The sequence below is a fragment of the Sinohyriopsis cumingii genome, chromosome 5 (assembly GCF_028554795.1).
Source record: "Sinohyriopsis cumingii isolate HCF-2022 chromosome 5, ASM2855479v2, whole genome shotgun sequence".
Taxonomy (NCBI): Eukaryota; Metazoa; Mollusca; class Bivalvia; order Unionida; family Unionidae; genus Sinohyriopsis; species Sinohyriopsis cumingii.
The window spans coordinates 60882630-60908656 of record NC_142965.1 but is presented as its reverse complement, the minus strand read 5'-3'; the positions used below and the strand labels follow the sequence as shown (position 1 = coordinate 60908656).

At 33.5% G+C, this 26027-nt stretch overlaps 1 long non-coding RNA gene across 1 annotated transcript in view; it reads right to left on the bottom strand.

The window, feature by feature from the left end:
* Window positions 1-25652, bottom strand: part of LOC149799271 (uncharacterized) — a 277158-nt gene extending 251506 nt beyond the window's left edge. The window contains exon 1 of the long non-coding RNA XR_016421129.1: window positions 25514-25652. This is a non-coding gene — a long non-coding RNA (uncharacterized LOC149799271). The remainder of the gene's footprint in view (window positions 1-25513) is intronic.
* Window positions 25653-26027: the final 375 nt, after the last annotated feature.

Sequence of the window (26027 nt, the reverse complement as noted above, 5' to 3'; positions counted from 1 at the left end):
CTTCGGTCAGTTGATATATTGATCGTCTAAATAGAGAAGTTCGATAAACACCTTTCCCTAAACCAAGACAAAACTTGAATGCATAAAGGCAGCCATGTGGTCGCCCGCACGAACTTAAACATAATTGATTGCATTTACCACAGGAATAAATAGAAAAGCATATCCCGTTGATAATTTGAAAAATAACAATAGAAAGGATATAGAACTTGAAATAATATCTAAAACTGAACATGCCTAGAACATTGGAAGAGAACAACCTAGCCTCGGGGTTTGTCGTGCGTTTTTGTTCTTCCAGAAGTTGTATCATTTTAAAGTTGGAAAATTTACACTTCAAGATTAGTTAGTCCGAGAATATAATGTTTCATTAGTCAACGATGGAGGGTGGAGATGTAAATTGCAATTAATTATAAGGAAATACAAAAACAATGGTTTCATGTATCCAACTTCTGACACATCAACCAAGTCTTTACATGTTTACATCAAGAAACGGATCTAACTTCCCTCTCGTGAACAAAGTAGTATTTTAGTATTATTACGTACGACGCTATTCTTCCAAATAATAACCATTTATGATGTTGGTATGCACATATAAGGTCACCTAAACAAAAGTCCAAAATAAATAATACAAATATGACTGTACGCTAAATACATTAACATGTTAGAAGTGAATTTTCTTTGCCATGAATATGTTCTGGAAACACTTTAAAATCAATATTTGTCATTACAACCTTTCATTAAATCTAATGTACAATTATTGCAAATTTACCTACACCTTCAAATAGTATAGACGTCGATGTGTATGCATACATAGCTGTGAGAATGTCTGGTTTCTGATGAATAAGGCACTTGTCAGATAGCTGGGCTAAGATGCAGCTCGAATTAGGGAACATTAAGGAGACACTGCTTAACTTCCGATGTGAAAATGGAATCAAATGCCACAGGGACGTGAAACGGTTACTTGTGACTTCGCATTCGACGCCATTCAAACTAACGAATGAATGCAAGCCCGATGGCAATGAATTTGTCACATTATTCATGCGCTAACGAACTAAAAGACTTAGAAGAACTCAAGACCCTGTCAGAGACAGAGCTTTCCGAACAATATTTTTAAGATAGAATTAAACAAATAACATTTTGCAATTCACATCAATATATTTATTAAATAAATCAAGTTCAGATTCAAACCTATAATAACACACAACCCTTTCCTTCTGAAATGATTCAGTTTAATAGTGAAGTTGATAAATGAATAGCAAATGAATGGATTTTAAGAGAAGTATAGTTTTCCCACAAACCATTAGATATTTTTCTATTTTTACACCTTAACCTTTTACAACGATGATTCATTGAACATATATCAAGCACAGTGTCACGTGTACGTTTACAAAGTCAATTATGCACCTATCAGCAGGATGTGGAATATCTTACTGGCCGTTATCTAATTCATGAATGCCAGTGATAGTAAAATCATTGTCCAAGTTCACATCTATATTCAAACAGGGAGTTTGCTGCATGAACGCTCAATAACATTACAAGATGGTCAATATTTTAATGCAAGAATATAGATTTTAAGTAGCTATATTTAATACGCAATGACTTTAATATTTCTACTTTGTACCACCGAAAATAGACTAAAGTAAAACTAAATGAAAACCATTAATGGCCCTCAAGAATATAACAGTGTGCAGGATTACTTTGGCAAAGAAACATCAGATGTTATGCTGAGCACATATAAACATGATTATAGTACTGCAGTAGTTGAATGCTGAAGAAATTCATATGTTGAAGAAAATTATCACCGGGTAGTGAAACATTAGGACAGGATAAATCTTTGTAAAAGTAAGCAACGTTCTAAAATAGATATATTTTCGTGTGTTAGAGGTAACCAAACGATCACCCAATGCAGATTTTATCATTCTTTTTCAACTATTTCTCTCAATCATATATATTATCACTGATGTTTCACCAGTCTTATTACATCCGTCAATATCTTTGAAATTTCGCTGCTCTAGCTCTAGCAACCACAAACCTTTATATGATTTTCAATTTTTTCATTCATTTTCTGTAAATGTTTTGTTTTTGTTAAACGTTTAGCAGTAATCTCTTTGCAAACTTTATTTTCAATTTTGTATTACTGTTTTTGTTTTTCAGCCTGTTCTTAAAATTTTCTATTACACCATTATGTAAAAGTAAGTTGTTTCGATGAATATTAAAAATAAGAAACTGGCAAGGTTCGTGGAATGGAACTTAAACAAAGGTCTATGAGGATTATTGCTTGGTGAAAAGCAATAAGATGCAGCAGTTAATGAGTTTAATGTTGCAAACATATCTGATGATGGATATATATATATATATATATATATATATATATATATATATATATATATATATATATATATATATATATATATATTAGGTAAATATGGTAGCAACCTGTACAACAAGGCAACTAACTTTTACTTACACTTGAATCATAAGGTTGTAATTGTTTATAGTTTAGTTATTGTTTTACTTTATTATATTTATGAATAATTTTAAATGTTTACCTCATCAGATTAACTAATAGTATCAAACGTTCTATATTTTAAACGTAGTTAAACATTATTCCTTTAACAAATCGATTTTCAATCTTTATTCTGTAATATCTCTTGCAATCCAAACTCTGCGCCATTTGCTCTCTAACAAGGCTTTCAAAACAATCAATTTTGCCTAGTTAAATAGGGATATTACTAACATATATCATTCAACTTTGACCATTCAACATCAATAGCAGAAAAAGAAAGTTTAATTATTTAGCCAGAATGTTTATGCAGCTGCCTTAGGAAGACATAACACGTTACTACGGTAATATTCTTTCCAATTATTAGCGCCATCTTTACGTCGCGGTTAAGTAATTCTCTCTGACTTAAATAGATTTTAATCCATACATAAGAATATGCAAACTCAAGTATTTATTGTTATATTGAACGACAATAATAACAACAGAAAAGCGTATCAACTCAGGGTTATAATAAATAATTTGATGAAATATATCTATAAGTTTTGAATTTTCTTCTTTTTCTCATTCCTTGACTTTTCGATCATTAAAAATTGAAATGTATGAAATAACAATACATTAATGTATTTTCATTTAAAATAAAATTATACGTTATTGCTGATCACAAAAGAACGATTTAGCAGTCACACAAAAGTTTCTATGATGCAAGTTACTGTCATTAAATGAATGTAGTATCAGATTTATAAATAGAGGAGTCCTCTAGGCTTCCCTACTGTTGTACGTTTCCTTAAGTTATCTATTAAACGTGTGATTAGGTCTTCATTCTATGTTTTATTTCCATATTTTTCACCTTTTTTTTGTTTTGCATTAGTTTGTGATCTGCCCTTTTTTTTTCTCTAAATTACATTTAATGTATTCACCTGAGAAACAAATACTACAATAAATATCAAAGCAAACCGTTAAGATCAGAAAGCATGTTAAATTGTACATAATTGTCAGCTTCGACGACATTCACTGATTAATTGACAGAAATCTATTGGACCTAAACAAAACCTATAAGTTCTAAAATATCGGGCCCTAAAGTGATGAGTCTGCGTATGATATAAACCTTTTGGGTAATAAAGATTATCCATTCCATGAAAGAATAAGAAATAGAACTAGAATTACAGTGACGATTAAAAAATCATCCCCACAAGCAGCAACATCTTTTAATAATAATAATAATAATAATAATAATGACGACGATGATGATAGTAGGTATAGTTGTGTTAAAGATCGTGGTGAAACTACTAATATTTTTCATCTCGTGTATTAATTGTTTTGTTCATTTTCTTTTTATTTACTAAATACATATATTAAATCCCAAGTGGATTTGTTTCATATACAAAATAAGCAACCACAAATGGCATATCTGTCTGTTAAAAGTCAACATTCTTTCTCTGAACTAAAATGTAAATAGATCCAGATTTGCATTGGTTTACTAATATCCGAGAGTTGAACTCTAACACTGAATGCACATGTTTAATCAATACCTTGCACAATCAATCAAAAGGTTTTTCTAAGTGAATATAAATACCCTAAAACAATTTCTAATTTCGGTGATGCTCTCCTTGTTGCCTGTTATTGTTGTTTATTTCTGTTGATATTATTATTATTATTATTATTATTATTATTAGCAGTAGTAGTAGTAGGATTGATAATTGTAATGTTGTTATTACTTTATGTGAACCGAGATCTACAAAATATTCACATTGGTTCATCCCATGGCTTTTTCCAGTGAATGGGGTAATAAATAAATTGGCCGAATTTTCCATTTTATATTCGGCTTAAATCTTCATTGTAGATCAGATCTAGTCAACCGTTACAGACTCCAATACACGATGTAACATGATAGATATGTAATGAAATAAGACAAGTTACTTATTATGCTAAATTACTCAGAGATGTCTGTAACGTGACAGTTATGTTTTGAAATATGACATACTCCTGCTGATGCTAAATTTACTCAAATACATAGTCTGTTTGCGATTATTTGTCGAAATTCCCACTTCTTTTTGGTGACAGTATGTTAGAATTTACTTTAGGAACACTAAAATTTAATATCTCTTTATCGCCAAACTTTCATTCATTGTTCAGCAGAAAAAGGACAATAACAGTGTAACACGCCATCGGCAGGGACAGATGTTGAGGGATAGCAAATTTATAGACTTCCATCATTTCTTTGTACAGGCAAGGATCCAATAATCAGACTCCTTGAAAGTCTTTGGAGCATGACGTTACTAGTAATTTCAAGATTGAACAAATACATCGACTTAAAAAACACACATGATGAATGCAATTATACTAACAGTTACAACAATTACGATTAAGTTAATTTTTTTACATTTTCTTAACCATACAAAGATAGCAAGTTAATTATATCAGGTTTACAGATGAAGCCAGTAAAATGTAAATGATCTGTTAACGTTAAGTATACACTGATAACAGAAAGGCCAAACCTTGACGATATAACTTAAGCTCACCGTTTGCATAAAATCATTTAGGGTCTTGCCCGAAGAAATATATTAGATATTGCTGGTTGTGCTTTCGTGCTTAAAATGTATAGAATTTGTTTGATAATCAAAAGCACCCATGTTAAATAATTCGAATATTAAGGCATGATGCAGGACCTTACAAAATAAACAACATTAATAAAAACCCAAGAAAAATATATTCATCAATTACAAGACAAAATAATACCATCAATAGAAGTAGTAGTAGTAGTAGTAGTAATAGTAGTGGTAGTAGTATTACTGGCAGTAACAGTAATAGTAGTAGTATAAAACCACCCAGAGGAACGATAACTCTAGTTACAGTCGCCACGAATATCAGCTTGAAGAAAAACAAAATCAATTTTAGGAAAATATGTTACCTGGACATTGTTATAATGGACCAAGGTAATACATAAGATATAGATATATTTATTTTAATGGATCAGAGTATACCTGGGACAAAATGCATATTTATTTTTTTCTATTAAAATAAGAGAAAGACATAATGCAGGTAATGACACCTACCTCTACGTGTATTAACAGAAAAAGATGCTTAAGTAAGCTTTAATAGCAAGACCTGTGTGTATACAAAATGATACAAACAAAAAATAATTTGTTTAATTTGACCATTCGTGGATGTAATTCATTCAGGTCAAACCATAACCAATAATACTAGTTCTACGCCTCCAAACATCGCAACCACAACAAGTACAACACCACCTACTCCGCACACTACTACTACTACTACTACTACTACTACTACTGCAATCGCTATTACTACTACTACAACTAATAATATTATTAATGCAAATACCACCGCTCTTAATACTTCAATTTAGGAGTGGAAGAAACAGGAAAAATAATTATCATAATGAAAAGTGAAATGATAAAGATTAGGCCAAACGATAGGTAAAATAATGGATTGAGAAAGTGCAGTATGCACTGTTATGCGCGTTTGTGGCATGAACTATTGTGTGACAAACGCTTCCATTAAAAGAGTGCTTTTGGATTCCAAAAAAGCTCATATCTTTGGTGTCCTCGATGCAAAGACTAATGGTGATCTCCAAGGGGCACAGAGAAATCCCCAGAAGAATTTGGGAGTGTTAGCAATGAATTGCATATTAATAAATTTTGGACATTACGAACCCAGCCTAAATTAGGGACAGAATAAATATGCAAACGAGGGAAAATGGGTAGGATAATTAATATTAAATTCCATCATAAATGCTTGATTTTGTGAACGCGTTATCTAGAAATAAAATTATATAATAATGCAAGATAATAAAGTATGTAAATATTCTAACAGAATTCAACTGATTCTTTTTAAAACATAAAAATAAAAATCTTTGTGTGTCAATTCTTTCAAACCAAGAAACGCCATTTACTTTTTCAAGTCACAGATAGTTTCAAAATATCACAAAATTACTGGTAAGTCTGCCGTCCGTTTAGGTTAAATTATGTCTCGTCCTAATGGTCATGTTTTTAGTATAAGCTATGAATATTGATAAAGCGACCGACTTCGCTACTGTGTCCCATTATGTCAACTTTTATTTCCTTTATTCCTTATATCTATCTACATATCTACCCACATTCGTTGATGAATATTTGCATGCATCCATTCATGCAGAGGTTAATAACTAATTATTTTCTACTATTACTTTGCTTTCTATTTGCTCGTCTTACAGCTACTGAGTAAATTACTTTGTGTTGTACGACTTTCTAAATATGATGATACCTATTTATTTGAAAATAGAAAATTTGGTATGTCAACACCTACCACCTACTACTGTTGTGAAGATGGATTCGATATAATTAAACTGATGGACATAACTTCTTCCCCGTTTCACACGTCAAAAAGATCATGTTACCGAAATTCCTATACCTATGACATCATAGCAATAAAAAGCACCTACCTTGGTTGTTTGAATATTCTCTGCTAAATCCCATGAAAATTTCACATAACTGGAATGTATCAATAACAATCAAGATTCAGTAATGTGTGGTTGTCACTCTAGATATATTGTGGGGCTTATGTGTTAAACTCTGATAAATCTATTTTGATAAAGACTTGCCATAGTATATTTGTTTCACAAGAAACATTGTTTTATCCTCATTTTATGCTAATCGAATTTTACATTTGAATGCAAACCAGAAAATATCAGTAAAGATGGAAACAAATTAATTTGCCTTGATGCCTGACCCCCTTTCTGATGCCCCATTTCATTTTACATAAACTTGTGCAAGCAGGTAAGTAAAGGTGCAGAAAGAGAGGCTTTCCGGTAGGGATTTGTTGTTTCAACATATTGAGCAATTAACGATGGTATTTATCAGTCTCATTAAAGTGATGTGTATGCACATAATTTAAATATTTCTTCAACACAAGATTATTTAAATGACTTTATTTTATTACTTTTACTGAGTTTAAAACCAGATTTAAAAAGTTTATAACAGGTGTAGAAGTATAATTATGACATACCCCTATATTTCCCCGGTTAAATAACTTACTCATCTTAAATAACGAGGTTGTGGTGTAAGTCTTATTTGCCCAGCTCTCTTGTATATAGATGTAAAGTACCGTAAGCAATCTAAATTTCAAAAGCTGAAATAATCAAACATTCCACGTCAATGCAGCAATTATATCTCATGATCAGCTACACTTTATGAAATCAGTAGAATACGTGAAATATGGTCCTTAAGTGTTAGAGGTTAGTTCGGTAGCGAAATTAATCGCATTTATTAATGGACTTCTTGGAAGTCCTTAAATCTTTCGAATGCTCAAATTACAAAACGAATCTGAATTTTGTTTGAAAACGACAACATTAAAAATATGCTGTTGAAACAGGCAACAACGCCAAGACGCTTTCTCGATGTAGATCGCTGCGAAATGAATGACCTTGATCCTTAAAAGTAACCCGCTGGTCAAATTATTGAAATCTTATTATGAAAATATAAGATCATAAAGCATGGCACGCTATGGTCAAGAATTTATAATTCTAGGCGCAGCTGTAATCTACTAGTGTCCGCCATTCGTATCATGAGCTCTGTCCTACGCATTATATTAAAATGAGCTTTTAACTATCAACTTTTAATATTTTCAAAATTTCGCATTTCGCTTAAGTGGACACAAGTCATTTTAGGTGCTATCATGGTTTATGTTCCTTGTGTGCCATTCTTCACACGCTGATTAACTGTAAGTGGCTGCTTTGTCACTATTTCGAACAAAAGTCCTTTCCTGGGAAGGGCTTTCTGCTCGATAACATTTGTAACTTGACCTTTTTCGATTGGTGCTTGTCTTATTTACATCAACCTATGTGGTATGTTTGAAACCTAATGATGGGGCTATAAACTAAAAGTTTTGTATTAAACCTCAAACTCTAGAATATGGAGAGAACGACTTTGATCTTGTCCCTGAAATTGTTTACATGTACCCGTAGCACAGCGTTGTTAGATGTATACACATATTCTATTAGATTTACTATTTTTAAATTATAAAAGTAATTATGACTAAGATCTTGGTTTCAAGGCGATGATTTGCCGATGGTTGAAGTCATCTAATATTGTACAGAAATATACCAATGCACACAACTGTACGGCAATTCATTTTTATTTCTTGGAATAATGATACACACAAGTCATTGGTATTCATAAAGTTTAAAATAGCCTTCAACGTCGAACAAAGAGTTACAAATAGATGCTTAATCCATGCACTCTGTGTTTTCTTTAATGTACGTACCAAACAAGTGTGATTAAAACGTATTGGTGTATGTTCCAGTCACCGGGTTACAGACTTATATTGTTATATGAATTTGTTTGATTTATCTCCTTCACGAACTATTGGAGCAGTATTTGGTCTTTATGCGAGGCCATAATGTAGCTGCTCATCAAACTTTGCCGATATATGCCATGCATCCAAATTAGATCAAGATTGAATTATATTTATTCTTTCTATTAATGTATACCGCTATTAACTGTAAACATGAAAATCATAATTTTGTACGTTGACTTTAGATATGACACTGTCGCACTGTTCGTGTTTATCCTGTTGATGTACTCAACTACTCAATCCCAGTAATACATGTAGTATGTTCCTTGTTTCTAAACTGAGACAAAATAAGAAAGGCGATCGCCCAAAATAGCAGATCAATTTGCCATTATGTATTAAAAATCAAACAAACAATTAAAAGCCTTCCCTAAATGTAATTGGCTATTACATTCTGTAAATGATACCTTGTATACTTCGGCCACAATATTCACCTCCACTACGTACGATTTTAGGACCATATACTTTCTCTCACGTAACGATGTACATATACAGCACAGTGGAAAACGTTAAAGATCTCGTGAACTGCAAAACAAAACACACTGTAACAAATCTTTTCAGTACCAGACAATTATAAAACAATTAGTTCTTGAAAAGGTGATTTCATTTCCAGAGAGATAGAGGCAGGCCCATACCGTATGACGAGGAGTCGAATATTATAGTTTATACATGATGCAACAATATTGATATGTCATGTCGGGCCCAACTAACTGTGTAATCAAAATGAATCAAGTTTGTATCTGTAGATTCTCTTGGGGTACATCTGACATGGCCACGTTATTGATGTTTAAGAAACAGTTATTTCGATTCACCAGAGTTAAAAATCATGATGTCAATGTCACTTCAGACAAGCTATGAACCCATCACCAACTAGAAGACTTCAGACAAGCTATGAACCCATCACCAACTAGAAAACTTCAGACAAGCTATGAACCCATCACCAACTAGAAGACTTCAGACAAGCTATGAACCCATCACCAAAACTATTTTCTTGTACTGGCAGAAGCTATCTTGTATGTATCATGTTTGTGAAATAATGGATTCATCGCAGTGTGTATAAACTGTGGTGGAATATATGATAATAGACATAAATAATTTATCCAAGTTGTTCTAAATTGAAAGAATTCCTTCGAAATTAATCAGTAAAATAAACTCTCAACAGAGCATCGAGGGATGATTACATTTTCATGTGAACCCATTCCAGGTGTGAACAACTCTAGCGAGTATCGCATACATCCTTAAAACAATCCCGCTAAGTCTATGAAATTTTTCACATACAATACAGCATCGTTAATGTTGATTATTCAAATTCATCATCACAGTATATTTTCAATCACTGTAATATTATTAGCTGATTGACTAATTCGAAACAAGGACATGTAGTAAAGTAAAACCAATACATAGTAATTACCACGACATAAACTAGTACAGAATAATAAATGAATTCGGAAATAAAACTGTGTAAAAGGAAAAGTGATTGCCTCAGAAAAACAAATCTAATACATGACATAATGCATAACAATAATCTTCTTTTTAGTGAATGGCAATATTTTGGATGGATCATGATCTTTATGCATCCTACAGCTTGATTGACCATGGACATAATGGACTAGTCATTTCAAATTTCATTCCTTCAAAATAATGAGTACATTCAATAATGGGTCAATTTTTTCTTTCCCTAGCACTGAGACTGATACGCTCCCAGACTGGAAGAGGATTCTGACACCTTATGCAGTCTGTGGATATCATTAAAGGAAAACTACGGTGAAAACTGTGCAACCTTGCAGATTGTTTTAATAAAGCGGCTACATTTTCAACCCATCGTGTACGTCATCAAAAGTATGTCGTAATACCATGACGTTAAAATTGACATTGTTATTTTCGCAACATTCTTCTGAACTGTGCTATTTATTCAGATAAAGATATTAACTGTTATGCTCAGTATTTAATAATATTATAATATTATTTGATTAGTATTTACCATCCATCGAGAGCCATAATTTTGAGGGGGTAAGGGACCTTCCTTTTCGGATTTGTATACTGACCTGTCGTAGTGGGGTTTTATTATCATTATTATTATTATTATTATTATTATTATTATTATTATGGGTATGGGGGCATTAGTTTGACATTTCACTGGATCACGAACTAAAAAGAATCTAAGAGGAATATAGTATCAGTCTTTTAATGCAGAACTGTACTAGAGAAACGTCTTTGAAAATCATGTGTCCATACAAATGCATCCCTAAATGTAAGCATGTATAGAATATATGTTTGTAAAAGCATAAGTCTCCCTGAATGATTCTAGGTCCAGTAAGAGATATATATATATATATATATATATATATATATATATATATATATATATATATATATATATATATATATATATATATATATATATATATATATATATATATATGTATGTATGTATGTATGTATGTATGTATGTATGTATGTAATGTGTGTGTGTGTGTGTGTGTGTGTGTGTGTGTGTGTGTGTGTGTAATATTACATTATTTGATTAGTTATTGACTTGAGGATCTTGGATACAAACACCAGTTTTAGGTTCATACATATTGTTCAGTATATAGATACATATAAGATCGTGATATAACTTGGTGCTTGGTGTCCGACAATACAGCTCACCTAATCAAGCTATACATATAAGATTATAACACAACACAGCACTGCTAAATGTAATCTGAGAAGTATATGGTTGAACTGGAAGTGTTGATTTCAGCGCGGTGTACATAAAATTGTCTACACTGGGTATAACCATGCGATACAAATTACTTCACTAAAAAAATATGGAATATGTATTCTGAGCCGTTTATGTGGATAAGTAGTTAGCTTAAAAAAGGATTATTTCATAATTTGGACACTGGAATATACTGTCACACTAAAGTACAGCAAAAACTTGTGGCACTATGTCATGCTTATGAACTAAAGTAAAGCAGAAACTTTCGTGTGGCACTACTCGGTCGTACTCATGAAATATTGAGTTGTCTCCCTTTATGTGGTCGAAACCGATTCGTTGGAATCTGTTAATGTGTGTGTGTATGTGTGATTTTCAATTTTTAACGTAGTTTTAACAAAATTTCAGTCATATCGCTACAATGTCTGCATTGTGGCAGTTTATAGAGGGGCATCATCCCACAAACATGAAACATCATGACCCACCCAGACACATTGTCCAGACACGAGGCCGGCCAGTCCTAACATTCACTTCTTAATGATGAGCGCCAAGCGAGGCAGCTGCTAGTACCATTTTTAAAAGTCTTTGGCAAGACTCAGCCGGGGTTCGAACCCGCAATCACCAGCATCCGAGGGTGACGCACGAACCACTAGGCCACCAGAGCGGTTTTGTTTATGTCGTTGTTATTGTAGGGTTTAACGCCATTTTTCAGCACACGATAGGCTATACATGGCGGCCAGTATTAATGGTGGAGGAAGAACATGGAAAGAACCACCGACCTACGGTAAGCTACTGGCAAGCTTTCTCATATACCCACATTAGCTGAATCCGAGACTCGAACCCACGCAGACAGAGATGAGATGGTATCGATCCGTAACAAAAAGCGCTTTAGACCACTCGGCCACTCAGGGTCCCCGGAGCGGTTTTTAACTAGAGTGTAAATGATAATCATTATTAGGCAGATATCGTCAAATTACTGATTGGTACACTAATGTCATTCTGAGATGGGTTTCGTTTTATTTTAAATATAGTTGAACAAAACAATATTTGTTGGGACAGAGTTTGTTATAATCATTATCGCAAAAATGAGAAATTTGTAAAGGAGATGAAACTCGGCTGACTTGTTGCTTAATTTGCGTCAAATAAGCAGGGTCATTTTTACCTCCGTGCAGCTGAGTAATCCTTCCTCCTGCAACATTTCAGTTGGTTTTAACTCCCTTCAACAATCTGACTGATTTAAGAGGTCCACCTCGAACCCACAGTTCATCCAAAAGCCAGTAATAGTATTATCTATTCATATAGACTAATGGATTGTCACTGATTTCTATAATTGTTTAGTAAAATAAAACCTACATAGATTATCCGTTATTTATCAGTTCTCACGCCTTCAAATGAAACCGAGCGATCCTTGTTCCAATATACTTAAGATATATATATATATATATATATATATATATATATATATATATATATATATATATATATATATATATATATAAGGTTATTATTTATTATTTAGTTTTTTCTGGAGCATGCGCGTAGAAACCATTTCTGCTCGAATTATATTCATTGAGGTAAAACTAACACAGTAGTATAGATTGAGCACAGCTTAAGCTGCTAAAATCATTTATATTGATGTAAAACCAATGCTCTTTTCAGATTCTATTTGTGTACACTTAAATTGACGGGATAGAATCTTATTGTGGTAAAGCAACACAATATCAATTAACAATTAAATTCGGTGTCGCTCGTCGTCATCGCTGTATTTGCTTTAGTTCGATTTTGCATTTGTAAAGTGTGGTAATGACAGTGGGTAATAAACCGCGGTGTACTGTACCGAGGGGGTAAATGATGGGGGGGGGGGGTAATGGCAGGGTTTTAGTGACAGGGGGTTAATTGACAGGGGGTTCATTTCCTGCATATATATATATATATATATATATATATATATATATATATATATATATATATATATGTATATATATATATATATATATATATATATATATATATATATATATATATATATATATATATATATATATATATAGGTACCTGTCAAAACTTTACAATGATACAAAAGTAAAAAAGGAGGGGAAAAGGAAGGTTGTCGAGGTTTGTACAATTAATGCTCATCACACCTGTTTTTAAGGTTCAATTGATTTAAGTATGTTGTGTCTTTTGTCATGAGCGATTGCTTTCAAAAACTAAAGGATTCGCAAGGCATCACAACCTCTGCTAAATATCAAATAACTAGAAGTTGAAATTTCAGCAGGATGTGCAGAAAATTGTTCATGTTATGTATAACCTAGCGTTACAAATTGCTTCACTCATTAAAAGCACAGTCAAAATAAAAAGAGTCACGGATTATTCGAAAATGCATTCTTAACTCTTTATGTACACGAGTGTTGTAGAAGTTAACTTAGAAAGATATTATTCATACGTTGGTGAATTGAAGAATTAGAAAACAATTAGAACAGTCAAAAAGTGAGCATCGGATTTGATCTCTCATATCAGAATACTTTTGGACTGCCTTAAAGAAAGTGTTTTGCCGTTTCTACTTCACGACAGAGGCTTTATTTTCAAGTAGATATATCGTTCAAATATAAATCTTAGTTTCAACTACATCACTTTGTTCTTATTCAGTCAGCATGCATGACTTGAAGCAGTCGATCAGCAATGTGATTGTGGCAAGGAGCGATTTCATTTTCTAGATTCGTGTGGGCTTTAAAATTATGTAATGAAAAATTATTTCTTACTTTAACAAATACGGAGTTCCGTGTTAGATGTGAAGAAATTCAACAATAAACTTCCAAAGCAACCATACCTTATCCATCATTAAGAAAATGACAAAGATGTTTTTCGGTGTTTGTTTTTTCTTTCGCTAAATGAGGATCGCTTTTCACTTCCGAGGATTAAACGAAAAGTATTATACAATTTTGTGGAGGTAGGCAAGAACATTTAGACGGCCGAAAAAAGGTTTTGACAAATCCGTTCATTTTGTTTTCTTTATTATAATATTCTAATGCAATGTTTAGTCACTTTTCTGCGAAATAGCTTATGACAGTTTACTGAAACTAAAAAAACGAAAGCGAAAGCATATCATGTATTTTAATAATGATCAATTAACATTTGAATCACAAAGCTGAAGCTTGAACATATATTTCTCTTCAACTACATGCATATTTGTGCATAACTCTCATTTCTCGATTGGAACAAACCCGGGGTACACACAAAGATGCTGACCACCATTGTAGCAATAAAAGATCGTTGTATCAGCATTTGGTACAATTAACGTTGTACACATTCAGCATTCCGAAATTAAACGAAACATTATGATTAAGACGTATGTAAAGCGTTGCATTTATATTTTTTTTAAAGTTGTATCATCACTGTCGTTCGATGAATTACACCATGTCACGAACAAATTTAATATTTACAGTTCAAGAGGGCCTTATACTAAATTGGCCTTAACTTACCTAGTCGAGAAAATTGAAATAGATAAGCTTTATTTATGACATGAAACTATATGCAGAGTTATATATACCTGGAAAACGTATTCGAGACACTTAACGTCTGAGCCTTTTAAAGTGTAGCTGTGAAATTAAAGTTTTTAAAACCGACTTGATGTATGTATTGTTCAAAGACAGAATTACATGGGATGATCAAGACCTGAATTCATTGTGTATATTTAAAGAAGAAGAAGAAAAAAGAAGTAGAAGATGATGATGATGATGATGATGATGACGACGACGATTATGATGATGTTTATGGTGTTGATAAAAAGATGGTTAAAAAAGGGGATATAATCGTACTTTTTCATCTGTTCACTTTAGCTTCATTTTATAAAGACATTCTTGAGAGTATGACATTTTGAAAGCTATTTGTACTAAACAATTGAAAGTAATTACAGTACATTCTCATTCCAAACAGCTTCTATCAAGACATTCAACCCAGTATTCTCTCTCTCTCTCGTAACCATGACCTTTTGCTGTTCATCTGTATTTCTTGCTGTGCTGAAATTCGTAATTGTTTCTGAATATGTCACACATTGAAATGAGCATAAACTCTTACATGTCCGAGTGTTTTCTGAGTTGAATTTTTTTCCATTGTGATATTATAATAACATATATTAAACTACAGTAAAAAAATACAGTATGCTAGATTTAACCTTAATACTTAACCATAAACAAGTTATTTCTGTATGGTTTATATGGTTCAATAACTTTTTGTTGATGTGGGAATATGTGGCTTTCAAGTCAAATATTAATATCGGAACGATTGCATCCCCTGAAGTTTAAACTTCACACGAGATAATGTCTGACTTGGGGATCGAACCCACGACCTCCCGCATCCGAGGCGGACGCTCTAACCACTAGGTCACCAGAGCGATACACGAGATAATGTAAAAATGTATCAATATGTATGCGCTGTTCAACACATATCTGTATTAGTGTATATTACGTCACTGTACCTTCTCTGTCTGGTTATTCATTGATTAACTGTCATTTAAATAATGTGTTCGTAGACAGGAAAACTGTACTTTCAACCGCAAGCCCACTTTCAAAGTGTCTGCCCACTACAACTCTTGACAACTGAATGCAGACACAAACCACTTGGAGCTAAAGCAGGGCTTAATGGAGGATGAGGCAATGTTTCGATGCTATTTAGGAACTCAGTCACTACATCATATTTATGTGACGATGCGCTGTCATGGAGTAGATGGATACCTGTGGCACTGGCACTTGGTTGAGTGGTTTGGTAGTGTTTCACATCTTTTGGCAACACTTTTGAAGCATAAAATTATCCAGTGACTCTAGCAGAGACATGAACATATGCCTTGACGACCGGACCTTTTGCTTCAAAAAAAATCATGTAAAACTCTTTTGACAGTCGTACTAAGCCGATCGATTTGTGATCTCTGCTCGTTTTCCCAGATTCAGCTTTATTATTCTTGAGTCGGGTTTTAAAAAAAAAGTAAACCCATGTTTCATCACCTGACACAATCTCAGTCAAACATATCTGGTCAATTGTTTCACATTTGGCGATTGGATGATTAGCTCTTTTTATCAATCATCATCAAATGTGGGACCCATCTTGTGTAAACCAATTTGAGCTTCAAATGATTAGTCAATATATTAAAAGTAGCGGACTAGTTAATAACCGTGATAATATTAAATATTTTCCATTGTGTATCAAATATCTTTATCAATTGCCCGACTCACAGCAGCCACTTCCAGCTCACAAATCGCCGACAACCGTCTTCCAGAAAGTGATTCATTTCCATTGATTAGCGACCATCTTTTAGATTATGAAATCAACATGCAATTGTAGGGTATGGCAAAGAATTAATTCTAAACTTTATGCAAGTCGGCCTCGGCATCAGTTAGACAGTACCCCAAGAGTACCTGATTTTACAGCATATAAATATATAGTCAATGACGATCGCAAAAAAAAACGTTGTAATAGCTTGTACATGGTGCTCTCTATGGCACAGATGTTGGTGTTACGCTATTTTTGCAGTTGTAGAAAACCGGAGAACACAGAATAAGACACTAATCTTAGATGCGTAATCACGTGTCCGAAGACTGAACTGTGGATTGCAGTGGTGGAAAGCGATGGCGTTACCGCTGCGCAATTCAGGCCCAAATGAATAGGAAAGGCCAATAGTTAAGCGTCTGCTGTGTTACGGTAAAGAATGTAACTGTTTGTAGCATTCCTTTTTATTTGAATATTTCCATTATAACTATACTGCGTATGTTGTCTTTTTTTTTTCAAAATTGTTTATGTTGCTCTTGATTTCGAAACTGCTTATGTTGTCTTTCGTGTAATACTAATGATGTTGTCTTTAGTCCAAATTGATTATGTTGTCTTTCTTTGAAAACTAAGTAATCTATATTTTTCTTCAAAACAAACAACTTTTGCTAATCAGTGTTCCTAACCACACCAGTACTGTTAAAGTCCGATGCATCAATTCGGAGAGAGAGGGGGGTAGGGGGTTCTTTTGATTAACACTATAATTAGGAATTTATCAAAGAAATGCTGTGAATTGTACGATTTACTTATATTAATTGCGAATAAATTCGTTGTATTTCAGCATAAAAGTATGCCTGTGATAATGGGCAAAGCATACCTTTATGTAGCAAACTTATAGACTCTCACACACCCTAACAACGCAGAAAAGAGTTATCTCCCTCTATATTTCTTCCTTTCATAATCCTTTGTACATGTGTCCTTAATAATACAAAACAGAAAGAATGCAATGTCTAATTTACCCACGTCCGAAAAACAGTTAGTCAACATGTCAAATCACCCGAACATAAAAGAGACAAATTCCTATACTCACCACCCTAATACCTGTAAGCTATTTTATAGTATTTGTTTTGAAATATGTAATGGGGAATTCACTGAAATCTTACAATAGACCCTTTAAAACCTAATAACAATAGCTTTATAACAACAGCGTTCTGTTATGTCCTTACAAGGCATGCACAGTTGAAATAGCGAAGTACGAGGAAATTAATTTCACGTGAAACTTGATTCCATTTCGCACAAACCATAAGTTTGTGGGAAACGGCCAATAGGGGTTACATTAGCAGGTGTGTAGAGGGGATATTAATGTATTGCGAACACTTACCCACCCTTAATCCTTCTAAATACGTGTCATGCCTTAAGTTTAGTTATTAAAATTCAAACATTTGCTTTTATTTTCTTTTTCTTTTTTGCAGAATAATGTTTGTTACTTGCTCGGGGTAACATGGTGACACTTTAGTGATTTCTCTTCCTACAATCATAAATCACAGTGCCAATTTCAATAATAAAAAGCACACACACAGACACACACACACACAGTTTCATGTACAAAAAAGGGCGACTATTCCAAAACCAAACTTTGCCATAGCTCAAACGGAACGAATGGCTTGATGCTGGATTAGATGAAGTATAATGTTACAATTTGCACATTTTTTTAAGTCAAATTATACTAATAACAAAACTGGTGAATATTTCAAGTGAGATGATGCGAAGAGGAATTCTATCTGAGAATAGCTAATAATAAGGGACTAGTTTAGAGACAAACCAAATCACACACACGCGCACACACACACACACAATTGTTACTTATGATGTTGCATTGAGGTCGATTCTGTGTATATCCAGCACATTTGAGTCGCAGAACTTAAGAATGGAATATAACTAAGCTGAAAACAGAAGTTTGCATTAAATTTGTCTCATGAACAGAGTATTCAAAACAAGAAGTTGAATCAGGAAAGAAAAGAAAATATAAACTCGGAAGTCGGAAGGCAGTCGACTACCACACTGGCAGGACCGCCTTCAGATCACCTCGGCAGCCATGGGCAGGCCGCCTTCCCACCTGAGGGACTCACGTCAGAGTTGCGCGAAGGGGGCTTCTCAGCTATCTCGGGGACAGGCCACCTGAAGCTAACCCCTCCGTGTTTAGCAGTGACCCCGCCCTAAGCTGGTACCGCTTTCTGACGTGCGGCGATCCTTGACTTCTGAGTAAGAAAAAAAGACAGAGACAAATGGAAAGAAAGGAAATATGGAGGATGGGATGAAATTAAATGAATGCATCAGAAACATATATAAATACAATGATAGATAGATATGACAATAAGTGAAAATATCATGTTTATATCAGTGCACCTGCGCTTTCAATCATGAAGTTGGCGTACATATGCTGGTTCTTTGAAATGTAGTTGATCTTTCAGCAATCAATGGAAGGCTGCATGCTCCGCTGATACTATGAAAATGCAATTGTCAAAATAAACTGTTAAATTATATTAATGTCTAGACACATGCAAACCAGTTTTCAACATAACAACATCGGATGCTGAACCATGTTTTTCCAAGATGAAAATGAAACTTATTTTCGGCACGAAGCAGAACACAAAAAAGTTCTGGAATTTTCTTCGTTTTAACGATGATTCATGTTTGTGCCTAGCATTGTTCCAAAGTTTCAAAAATAAGTATGCAATCACTCAATTACATAGATCCTGACTATATTAAAAGATTCGAAACGAAGAAAATAATATTGCAATAGACATCCTTTTAGTTTACACTGGGAGTTTTATAAAAGTGGTTCCATTACAATTTATTCTGACAATTGCTAATAAAGTAAGAATGAAATATGGCTGAAGATGGTTGCAAGGTACAGTAAGAAATGCGACAATTCAAAAGTGATAGGTATAATACGAAAAAGGACATTCTGAAACCATTTGGTGGAGATTCTTGTCTACCTTTTATGTTACTTTCTAAGGCATAATACTCCTATAAAAATCAACCACTGTAGCCCGTGACTTTCAATAATAATAATAGCGTGAACACTTCACCAGAACGCTCCAAGCTGCAAGTGCATGGCCCGCCTCCAGTGCGTTTGACACTGCCAAGATCGTTCAAAAAAAATACATGTGCGCTTGACACTGCTAAGATCGTTGTCAAAAGCTCTCACACGAAACATTCATTTCCATGCCAAAATAATGTCAAACATATGATTATCAAAATTGCTCTCATTTTAAAGCATGCAGCTTTAATCTCATGTAAGGTAATAAAAATAATTTTTGACCAAAAGGCAAGCATTTCTTTGTTTCTCATGGCAACGTCAAATGCACAGATGGCGGCTTGCTGTGAACAACTTCTCAAACAAAAAAAGTTGCAAATGATATTTCTTTTCTAAATGCTGATGAAATTTAGAACGGTTCGGATGATATGGAAAGAACAAAATTATTACATTTTTCTTAACTTCATTTCGAAGCTAAGGATTACTGAACTTTTTTGTCTGACTCGTTGCAATCAAACTGCTGATCATAAAAACTTAGTAAATGGAAACCTTATTTCGCTAATGTCTGTCGGAAGGATACACACATGTGGGTGTGATTTGAAACAAAAATAAAAACAATTCATAATTTTAAAATTATAAGACATTGGAATCACAATGAATGCAAACCACATCTCTCTCTCTCTCTCTCTCTCTCTCTCTCTCTCTCATGTTATTTGTTCGTCTGCAAACTTGTCTACACTTCCTATAACCCCTTATATAAGACTTTTCTTGTATTATATTAAGAATTTGCATACTTGTAAAAACATGTATTATATACGAAGAAGGCTGTACACGTGATGCTTGAGACTGAATGGTGGGTTGGTACGATTAATACTCGTTTTAGGACTATTTCTAGTATCATTAACAAGTGCATACGTTAATACTGCATACGTATTAATGAGGTACTACAGTACGTACTATGAACGACTGCCAACTTACGTCTTAAAACCGATGGCGATATGTACCTTAAACTCGTGTCATTAAGTCGCCAGGATATATATCGGTTTGAAATACAAGCAAAGTAATTAACTTTGAGATTTACCACTTTAAAATGTCTCTTGATTTTGAATTATTCCTCTTCTGTGTTCGTTTTCTCGCATCCTTTCCTCCTCATAATTACCTGTGTGTTTATCTTATTATATTAACATTTTAAAAACACCCTCGCTGCATGCTCTGGGTTCACCTTTAAGTTGTTTTCCGATTGCAGTTATCATTGAATATGTTTTGTTCGGTCTTATGTAAGGTATGAAAGAGGCGTATTTTTATATATTTTGTGCACAATACAAATTCAGCTATTTCCAGCTAATATTCTTCATTAAAGTCATCCAAACCCAAAACATATTATGTACATTTACGCCAAGGACAAGACCTAAAGCATCTCATGTATTCGCACGCTAGGACCAAACCTAAAGCATGCCATGTATACGCAAAGAAATATGAATGAAACAAAAGTATGTAATTTAATATAGTTATTTTCTTATGTATATCTGCACTTTACCCAATCTGCATATTAGAAACACTTGAAGTGTGTGTGTGTGTGTGTGTGTGTGTGTGTGTGTGAAATTTACATACCACAGACAAAACAAGACAAACAATGGCCACAGTAATATATATATATATATATATATATATATATATATATATATATATATATATATATATATATATATAAAGTATAGTGGAGCGATTAATCGATAGGTGGATACATGAAATTCCGTATATGTATATGGACGGATGGATGGATAGATGGATTTGTAAACAATATAGTTAGTTACATGTTAATGTGCCGAGCTGTACTGTATTTTATAACTGTCTTGAATATCGTTCACCTTGAGCCAAATTTGATGAATTTATCGCATCACAATCCTTACTTGTTTACTCAAAACTAACACATAATACTCCTGTTACCTGTTGATTATTTTTAACAGCGTGCTAGTTATGGCAGTTATCTCCCTTTGATCAAGGCACAATCCTGCCCAACGCCTACTTATATAATTAAAATCTAACGATATATTGGGGGTACACTTCTATGGTGATAAACCACATAATGACTCATTGCTACATATATAATAAAGTAATTCATATGTCGGATCATTGATTAGATATTTTGATTTTAACACTTGAAGCACTGGCTATCCGCCATATTGTTTTGACAAGGTGTGTATTGACATACGTCATGTGACTTACACCAGGCTTGTAAGTCACATGATCAAAATTATGGCCTCTTATCTTAATAAATTTTAAACGAAATACCGGATATTTTATCTTGATAATTAACCAATTATCTTCCTTGACCTGTATCTATGATCGAATAAAAGAAAATACAACACTTATAAGCCAGGAAATTTAAAATACAGGATCTGAGATATAAAATCTGCTCGGTTTTTCATTTTCATATATATATATATATATATATATATATATATATATATATATATATATATATATATATATATGGTTTACACAACCCCTATACTGGTATGTTGACTTCTTGTTTATTACTGATTAAAACATTTTAAATGAAAATTGTCCTATGTACATGACGCATATTTTTACACTCTGAAAGACTGCCTCAGTTTTGAACTGGATAGAGGTGATAAACATGTTCTCGCTAATTATGACAAAATAAAAAAAACTAAACGTGTGTGTGTGTGTGTGTGTGTGTGTGTGTGTGTGTGTGTGTTGCTTTGTTTCCGTCCGCTTTTGGTAAAGGTATATTGCTTAGATCAAGGATTTCCACGCCATATCTAGTCAGATGTCACTAAATGGCTGTCTCCATTCTTGCATCATGAAAAGCTACATGGTTGACATAGACCAGTTAACATGAGTAAAGCTACATGGTTGACACAGACCAGTTAACATGAGTAAAGCTACATGGTTGACACAGACCAATTAACATGAGTAAAGCTACATGGTTGACACAGACCAGTTAACATGAGTAAAGCTACATGGTTGACATAGACCAGTTAACATGAGTAAAGCTACATGGTTGACATAGACCAGTTAACATGAGTAAAGCTACATGGTTGACACAGACCAGTTAACATGAGTAAAGCTACATGGTTGACACAGACCAGTTAACATGAGTAAAGCTACATGGTTGACATAGACCAGTTAACATGAGTAAAGTTACATGGTTGACACAGACCAGTTAACACGAGTAAAGCTACATGGTTGACATAGACCAGTGAACATGAGCAATGACCGAAAGAAAAATATAAAGCGACGATTGTCGTTTCAATTGCTATTAAATATTATTTTCACGAATCTGGAGATTTAACGTGTATAAGCAGTTAGAAAACTTCTCGAGTATTTCTTTCACCTTAAAAATGATCCGTCCAATCTAAAAGGGAGACTATAAATAATGTAAATTTACATGACAGGTAATAACCATAGTTTTTATTTATTCAACATATTTTCTCATTAACATTAAAGCCAAACATACATTGCAATAAAGGAGGGTAAATACACTATGATGATGTTGGAAAAAGAAGAGAAACGGACAAAAAACGAAGAAAATAATGAAACGTGGATAGGACGAAATCTTGTATAAACGATTATCCGGAATATTTTGATTTTTAAATCGCGCATAATTTGGCTGCACTATGACATAAAAATTGTACTTCATAAGTCAATAATTACTATTTGTGAAGATAAACTAGGCACAACAGTACTTTCCAGGAGGTGCAAATCATAAGGATAGTAGACTAGTCTGCCATTACAAAATACGTCATTGTGTACCATTTCCACAACGAGCATAGAGGGTATGGGACGACTGAGATGCATGGGTGAGTGCGTATTTGGCCTTGTCCATGTGGCATCCAAAACAATGAACAATAGAAACAACTCCTTTTATTTTATTATCTATACATAGTTGTTCAAATGTTTTAATGAATTGTAATTGTGTTTTAATTTTAACAAGCGTATTAGCTTGCAGAAAACGGTCGTAGTCCAAATGAAAGTCAAAATTGCCCTACGTGCCAAACTAATATACAACAAAGTTTTACCCTGGCCTTTGGTTCCGTTCATATGAAGGATACCCTTAAATGCCAGGATGTGTAAACCGTATGTTGTTAACAGTTCTGTCACTGCAAATCTCGATATTTTGGCACGTATTATCCTGTCTTGATAAAGCCTACATTGGGGCAAATAGACACATCAGTGAGGATATCGATACATAAGCGCGAAGTCAAGTGAGGCATAACGCTATCTTGCTCGATATCAGACCTAACACTTATTCTTATACTAAGTAATACTTAGAGATAAAAGTGCAGAAATCATCCAAACTGTCTTAGAATCCAATTCAAAATGAACTGCTATGTACATCCTCTATCTCAAAACTGAATCAGAGCTAAGCAGAACATTATTACATAGATATAATACAAATCCATACTTGTGAATGTCAAATGTTGATAAATCCATTAGAAATAGATTTGGCATTATCTTCTGCGTACGTAAAGGGACCAGATTGTATCCGCTTGTGTCAGTGTTTAAAAACTTAGGAAAGTAGGTAGGTATTAAGGTAGTTAGATACGTACGTACGTACAGTGACATAAAAAACTGAGAATTACATGGACATTTGGTCTCCGAATAATCAGTCCAAACAAGTTCAGTTTCAGTGGACAATGAAAACACGAACAAGCATAAAAAATAAACAATTTCACGTCAATTAAGTTACCTTTACATGATGCGACGATTGAGCAAAGAATTAAAGAGAATAAAAGGGGCAATCATTTTTGAACAAAGTTATATTTGTGATACTTAATTTAATCATGTTTCTTGGTGTGTGTGTATGACTTTTTGTCTCTTTGTATATGTCTCCTGTAGTCACTATATAATTGTTTCCACCCTTTACACTTTCACTCTAACAGATCTACATGTACCATATAGTCCACACACGAAACATAAACAGATACAGAAACAGACAGACAAACAGAAACACAAAGACATATGGAGAGAGGAAAATAGAAGAAAGAAAAAATATATTATCACAGATTGGGCCAAGCAAAATCAAATGGATATAACTTTCACAAGAAAAAGAATCAGTGCAAGCTAAAATCAAAATTGTTGCTCTTTTTATATAAACAACATCTCTCTCTCTCTCTCTCTCTCTCTCTCTCTCTCTCTCTCTCTCTGCCGCCATATTGTATACCACTCTAAAGTCATATTTACATATATGATAATGATGATGATGAACACAAAGAAATGTGTGAGTGCAAAATATTCAGTTGGAGGGTAAAGTGTTTTATCCTGATAAAATGGTACTTTTGGCTATAAGTGTTGATCAGCAGTCTGATTCAGGAACATATGTTACTAAATCGAGCCAGCGTTAGTCATGTCGACTGAGGTGAAGCGCTTAAAGGGCGTATTTTGATCTGTAGCAATAATTAGGCCAAATGCATTGCATAAACCAGAGTTGCAATGTCTATTTGTATAAAATGTGTATAATAATCACATATCATATCAATTATCCATATATGGTTGTGAAAAATCGTTGATCAGCCCCATTTACATCATAACTAATATAATCAACATGGACTTTCCAGGTCAAGGCGTGCCTCGCCTCAGGGGTGGAATGACGAATGCTGGGGATTTCTAGCTTTTAAAATAGTAAGATAAAAATATCACTTACCTAAAATTGTATTTTAGTCCTGAAATAAGTCACAGAAAAATCCAGAATCGAATTAATCAAATATAGAATTCACAGCACAAACATAGCCACGTCGACAGTTCATAAATTTGCTTTGTCCGAACATGTTTGCATCGCTTGCGTCCTTTTCTGTACAATGTCATGGTCGTCTTTTCAATTTGTATATTTTATTTTTATTTGTATGAACATATTTTTCCCCCACTATTTACCTTATTGCTATAAAAAAAAAAAATTTCATCAGGGAGAAAAATTACCTAAATAATGCATGGGCAATTGAGGAAAAAATATCAAAAGGCATCGTGTTCTGACATGAAAAGATTTATCCTAACACTTCCAAAATCGATTTTCTTGGTTTTAATCTCGGTTGACAAAGATACAGAAGGATTATATATCACGCATATAATGGCGTCTTTTGCAAATATTCAGATTAACGTGTTCTTGGCGCATACAATTACAAAATATTTCCGTTGATATATGTTATTAATTAAGTAGATCA